Raw genomic sequence first — 7,709 nt, 5'->3', positions numbered from 1 at the left:
GTAAGAGTCACGAGGGCGTGCGATCTATGAGACTTTGTATTCCTACAGGCAATATTTTTTAAAACAAAATATATGCCCATTGGTTTCAATTCCCCGCGATGTCCAGTATCTTATGTTGCACGCTTTAACGCGCTTTGGCGTCGTATGGGGAGGATAGTGGGATATGAGGGTAGGGCTGATAAAGGGTTTCAGGGACATAACCTCAAATAAACAATGTTTAACATCTGCTGTCTGACTTTAAAGTCAGTGACGTCATATCTCTACCGAGGAAACTAGTTCGCAAATTTAAACTTTAGAAAGAAAAAATGACAAAATTATGATGTTTACAAGCTCAATATTTTTGTTGCGGTTGAACTGTTATATTTCAACCTAAGTATTATCATACTAGTTAAAATAAATGGGATGTAAGCCTTGATTCAAGACTATAGATTTCCCCACTCTGACTGCTTGTAGGACAATAGTAGGCGGCAATAAGCCATCCACAGCACGCGTGTGCCCTTGTGCGCGCTCTTAACGTTCTCTGTAGACCACTTGACCAGCACCAGTATGATGTGAATATCTCACATCATGTACCTAACATGTGGGAAAGCCCATTAATAGCTTGCCAAGAGTGGATGGGACGATCCATCTTTATATATAATATCTATAGATATAAATATAATAATGATAATATATAATTATATTTATAAATAAATAAATAAATAAATAAATAAATAAATAAATAAATAAATAAATGAATTAAATAAATTAAATAAATTAAATAAATCCAAGAACGTCTAGAACGTCTAGAAATCATCGTCAATGACATTACTGGCTCTGACATGCTACAGGAAACACGCCAGCTATTTCTGAACAGGTTATGTCCAGCAATCAGGCATTGTCCCATAAAGCCTAAAAGGCAATCTAGAAATGTCACATAAATTATGAAACTACAACGCTAAAAAATAGCTTGTTTGCCTGAACAACGGGCACTGTCTGTAAAAGAAGACGCCCGATGGTTTGAAGTGTCACGTAACTGATGAAAACTACATTGCTAGAAGATAGCGTGTTTGCCTGAACAACGGCACTCTCTGTAAAAGAAGACGCCCGATTGTTTTATCAATATAGTAATGCTTAATACCTTTTATAAATACGTGAAATATTTTTAGGTGTTAAGATCGATGCGGTGAGATAACACAATGTGACAAATTACTGTAACTTGAAAGACGTTGCAGATTATTCAATGTCATTTAGTCTCTCGTGTGCATGGTTTTACCTGTGTATCAAACGGTTGTGCTGAGAATTGAAAGCATCCATTATGCTTATGAGATTCTAAAAGATTCTTTAGGCATGTGGTTGTTGACAACGATGAGTACAGCACCAATGTTCCACTAGAATAGGTGGAATCCAGATACCTAGAAATATCCAGATTCAGATATTCACTGCACTATTAAGCTGAGTTAATGCTTATCCAATCCAGATGGATGCTTCGCGTGCACACAGGAATTTTCTTTTGCTGGTATATTATCAGCAGAACAATACATGCCAAAGATAATACATTTACCAGCAGTAAATCATCTATACTGTATTGCCAAAGATGTCTGGGAGGTGGAAAGAGACATAAGCGACCACAACTATCATTTCTGATGTGCTTGATGATTCAATAAATCAATTTTTAATTTGGAATTCTAACAAGATGCGCCATGTTAAAACAACAGGAAACACTGTGTCCTGTCATGCGTACTACAAAAGCACATATGGTTAAAAGGCAAACCAGAGTTCAGGTTACGTAAGCGGAAAAAGCTGCGTTCTCGGGTTACAGAAGTAATTTCTGATTCTCTCTTTGTGCAAGTTTTTTGTTTACTTTGCGCTGTGATATTTCGGTTATGCAACATCACAAAGACAAATTCCGGTTTCCACCCACTATAATGCTGGTCGCCGTCATATAAGTTAAATATTCTTGAGTACGGCGTAAAACACCAATCAAATAAATAAATAAATCACAAAGACAAAAAGTTAAGTCTTTTGGGATATTTTATCGATGCATATATACACGAAGTCTTGCGTCGTCCTTCCCTTTAAATTATTTGCACGGCACTGTAAAGCAACCTCTTTACTCCATAAAATTTTCATGACTTTAATAAATATTCACTTTGCTTGCTAATACTGATTTTCCACTTTGCTTAACTGGAAACAGCTTAGCTTGTTTGTGGTGTATGTGTTTCTGTTTATTTGTTAAGCTGTCTTTACATAAAATTACGTGTTGTTTAATACAGAGCCCTTTATGCAATGTTTAGGTAAAAACAGCCCGAAGTCCGTGATTATATGCACCCACAGATATGGTTCTCTTGCAGTGTATGTACATGCATAACGAAACCAAAGGATGACAATACTGATGTTCCACGAAACAAGGTAAAGTACTGTAATATGGCTTTAGGCAGTCCAGCTAGGAACTAATGGTTTTCTGATTATGTACAAATACATTGAGTAGGTATACTTGTACATAGTGTTAACTTACTGGTATGGGACACCGTATCAGACAGGTTACGGCTTCTCATCGAGCGCGTAATCACCTGTTAATAAGTCTGTCTCGTCTCATTTTTAGCCTGCAGACAGAAACCTGGAAATGTTCTTATCCCAAAACTTCCACAAAAGTCCATCTTCTCGTAATTTTTTCACAAATGACGTGATCTGCGACCTATAATGCTATATAAAGCGACGGAACTGCGGAAAAGGTTAGGAGAATTGATTAATGAAGTTTTGTGCCAAGTGACCGTTGGTTTGACAAGAGCCTGTCAAGAGAGCCAAATGACGTGTTCTTAGGACATAGCTTAGACTACACATTACTGTCCCCAGCCACTTATACGTAGATGAGGCCATAACCTGGAAGTCCTGCTTTTCAAATAGCCAGCAGCATCAGTCCCCGATGGACATGACATCCAGGCCATCGGTTTAAACTAGGGCGCATCTTTCTTGTTTCAGATGCTTCTGTAGTCTGTCTTTCTCAGCTAAATACGGGGGATTACTGGGTTTCTCATTAGCGATCCATGAGGCTACCTTGCTGTTAAAAAAAATAGGAAGAAAAATCGCCCCAGAGTGCCAAATATGCGATATTGCAAAGAACCTATAGCTTTTTAAGTGTGCTACATGTGTAATATTAGAGTTCAGTATGTCTACAGATGTTAATATTTCATCACTCTGTATGTGTATTACAATATGTTTAATTGTCTCATTGCGCGCATCATCATGCAACGGCGAATGTTTAGGTCATCCGTTATATCATTTTCTTCCCTCGCTGTGTTATATTCTTAATGACAACAACTCAGTTCCTTGGGATCAAAAAGAAATTATATATATAACCTTATTCTGTATTTAGTTCTATTACGTAAGCTTACCCTTACCCCTTTCCTTAGCAATGACGACTCGAGTGTAAGCCCTATTGAACCTGATTGACCTTTTGTATAACACATGACATAAAAGACTACCACGCAGCCAGTAAGGCCAAATCATCGACAACAGGGAGTCCTACGAAATTAGTTTTGGCAACAAATTATCATCGCAAAGGCAAGATTGGGATATGGTCTGGACAGCTTGGATCCGATTTACTTCAGGTGTTAAAGATTTCCCGTTGCCAAGCTGTATATAGGAATTGTTGTTAGACTGCGAGGTGCGAGCTGTGATTGAATCTTAATATAGGTTCAGAGGCAGATTTCACAGAGCCATTTCTGACTTGAGTCAAAAATTGAAATACGAAAAACGGTTGTTGTTTTCAAATGACTACTACCAGCGGAAAGTTACACTGTATGTTTCGTAATTGGCAGTTTGTGTTGTATTGCATACGTGTTACTTTTTGAGCGATATTAAATGTCAGCGGCGAGGATGCAACTGGGCAGATAGCAATATCTCGGACGCTGAAGGGAAAGAATTCAAGTTGCTACTGGTGAGTCAATTAGGCAGTGTCATGTGATCGCCAAAATGTAAGCGTCTGAAGCAATACGTAAAGGCACAAAGTTTTCGTTTTGCGCGCTCAAAGTGACATGGACCCATGCATAACAAACATTAACTACGGGATTGACAAAAAAACTTCAAGTATGCTGAACTCACACGCAGGCTATCTGCTGACGGCATTTGCCCCAAGTGATCTTTGGTGAGGCAGATAGCTTTGTTGTGAGCAAGCTTTAAGCATTGTATCATAATTGTCAAAGTGTACGATGTTTGTTTTTTCCAAATCGCCCCATTCTAACAAAAAGCAATGCCCTTTTCTGAATGCAAAAGTAAGGGTCTTTGTGTCCTCGAAAATCGATCAACGCATTCAAGCTATTTATAACTGATTATATGCTTTTGAAGTTTTTTAAATTAGAGGGCATATCTTTTATGTCATTGTGCCTCAGTGGAATTAAAACTTACAAAGCATTTTTTTACATTGAATTATTCGGAGATTTTCAATATTTCTTGCTGTTATTCCGTGGTGTCTGTGCACAAAACTATCATGCTCACACGGTTGCCTTTATCTGCTGCTTAAAACACACAGAACAGATAATACATGTAGAACAAAACAAAAATGGAACAAAACAAAATTGGAACAAAACAAAAATGAAAGAAGCAGAAGGAATTGGTCTATGTTGGTGGAGTTTGTATTTTTAGTGTTCTGTTTGTGGTTAGTTTCAAAGTAACATTCGCAACAAAAATTCGGCATATTACTTGTATAAATTAATCCGAGTTATTCCGACAAGAACAGCCATTAGTGCAAAATGCAGAACCACAGTGTAACAGCAAAAAGGCCAGTTTATTTGAAGAATACACTTACTTCTCATTTATGAACCATACTGATATTATATTATAATTAATAACGGCCTTTAATGAATAATTATATATTGGCTGATGTTGAACGTGGCTGTATGTTTTAACATATAAGGAATGGATAGGACTAAATGTTAGATAGACAAAACATTTTGATTTCTTCTTAATAGTGTAGTTAAAAAGGTGACCTCGCGAGAGTTGTTTTTCCCTGTGCTTCCTCAACAACAAACTCAAGGGTTTCAGCATAGAATATCTATATAAATGGATGGCCTGTATTGATTGAATGATTGACTGATTTAACACTGACATGTTACGTTGTCGGCCAGCATTGTGGAGGAAGGAAAATGGATAGAGCCCAGGAGAAACCCATTCGCATGTTGCTGACAGATTTTCCACACTTAAAGTGAAAGGTGTTATTACCCGGTAATATACAGCGGTCTAGTACTTACAAATTACATATGGCTTATGTGCCTAGCACCTACATCATTTTTAATAGACCCGTCTAGGGCTTAAGAAGGAAGAAGGACTTTCATGCAAATTGTATTGTCGGTATTATGGTATTATACAGGTAGCTCTGCCCCACAGGTATTACTTCTCATCATTTTAAAATTTTCACCTAGTTTCTCCTACGAACCGAAGTGCCTAGATTATTCTGGAACTGGAGTATTAGATAATATCCATGTGATTGTCAGAGGGCCATTTCTGTGTCCGTCTTCGGGACAAACTCTAACATCGTATTTCAAATTTTGATTTAAAGTTAGGAATGGCCTTGTGGAATAGGCCCAAGAGTTGTCCGTGGACAAAAACGTGATACACAAATTTAATTCATCCATACATTCTGTAAATTCAGGACTACACAGCATAAAACTACATAATTTGGATGAATTCCACAAAATGTATGAATATAGCTGCCTGCCTCTTTTGGCTTTTCAAAGAAACAATTCTCGCTACACCTTGTCTGCTAGCCACTCAATCATATTAAAATATACCTGCTGTGGAGGGTTCATTATGTCAGCTGTGATGGGTATTAGGATACTGGTACAGCTTCTCCACTTGACCAGTTGAGCCATTGATGGACACAAACATTTGCATGACCCTTCAGGGCAACATGACGATTCCGCCAGTTTTAAAAGCTGTTTAGATCGTCCACTAGCGAACGTTGTGGATTAAGATCACAATTGTCAAGGATCTGGCTTAAGTTGGTCCTGACAGTCCATGTAAATCTTTGGCAGGTTACTGTTGCCATGTCGAGCTGGTAGAAGAGGTTGTATGAAGTCATCTTAACAGACATCAATTATAATGATATATTATAACAATACCAGGCCAAAAACCGCGAGATCAATTTCCAAATTATCCCTCTAAACCAACCACCAATGGAAATAAGAATGCATAATAAGTAAGAAATTAAAACGAAGACATGCAGAGAGAAACAGGGAGCATTTTTAATGATACCAGAAAGACGCAAGGAATGTTTCATTCTAGACATTTGGCGTCAAATCAGTTGCATCACACGAGTATTTTCACCCAATTTGTCTTAAGACATGGTGCTAGGGGGGTGTTTAGCCTGTTACCATTTAAGCATTTGCGTGTATAGTTAGAATAAAATCCTAACTGGGGTGAACTGACAAGAGGCTGCATTTCACGGGTTGGGTGTGAGCATTTACCAACTATCATGCTGCCATCACTGCCCCACTCTTAATCTCAACTCTGTACGTCTTTATAAAAGAAGAACGCTTGAGCCACTATTTATTTATTTCTTTATTTATTTGATTGGTGTTTTACTCTGTACTCAAGAAAATTTCACTTATACGATGACGGCAAGTATTATGGTAAGCCCGGGGCGAAACTAACTACTATCCGCAGGTTACTGGCAGATCTTCCCACCTACGACAGAAGAGGAAGCCAGCATTAGCTGGACTTGAACTCACAGCGGATTAGTCCTCGGCAGATGTTTCGCTTCCTGGCTGATTGGCCACACGTACATATATACTAGCTGTATGAAGTTTTCACGATCATGCAGGCTTTGTCGACTACAGCCCAATCTTCAGCACGAATACGAGCACAAATGACTACAGCATCAAGAGAGAGTACAATCAACGGAGCCACAACGACAGTGTGATAGCTGGTAAATGATAGCATACGTAGCTGGTGAAATTCGGCCACTTGTCAGTTTACCTCACTTAGCGTCTTATTCTAAGTGTACATGTAAATGCTTAAATATTAGCAAACTACACTTCCCTAACTCCATGGCTTAAAGGAGAATTAAATTTAAACATCAATCAAATACCACAGAAAAGAGTATGCATTTCCCAGCAGGTGCATGGCATAAAAATTCTAATACGTTCCTCAAGTTGATGAATTATAAATAAAGTCAGCGCCAAAATCCGCTGTGGGCGACTCCATTTTGCCTAAGAACTAGTTTAATACCGAAGTTTTCTGAAGTTTTCTATGTTGGGTGGGGTTGCGGTGGGGGGTGGGGGGGGGGGGGGAAATTGCCGTCAGAAACCGCCGAAGTGCAGTTCTTACATTTCGGATAGAACTCTTCTTCCCAGAAGGTAGCGAACAGTACAGTTCGTTTTCCTCTTGACGATCAGGAAACCGGAATCTTGGACGTAGGTTCCGAGTTTACACGAACAAGCCGGCAGTTTTAACGACTCTCATTGGCTGAGAGGCAACACCTACCCCACCCAACCCAAGCATAAATTACAGGGTGTTAAAGATGGAGGACGCAATGGACTCAGCGATTTATACCAGCTTTGCCGTTTTCAGGTGTATGGCGAGGAAAAATCGCAAAATTATCCAGCGGGCACCACCAAATAGAAAGAAATGTGCTCTTTTCAGCCTATGGTGTCATGTTTTTAAGTTTCCTTCTCCTTTAATCAGAAAGAACTGTTGTTAACAGTAACTTATTGCAGGTCTATAGACGTGAC

This window comes from Liolophura sinensis, chromosome 1 (genome assembly GCF_032854445.1).
Source record: "Liolophura sinensis isolate JHLJ2023 chromosome 1, CUHK_Ljap_v2, whole genome shotgun sequence".
Lineage (NCBI taxonomy): Eukaryota > Metazoa > Mollusca > Polyplacophora > Chitonida > Chitonidae > Liolophura > Liolophura sinensis.
Note: the sequence above shows the minus strand (reverse complement) of the source record.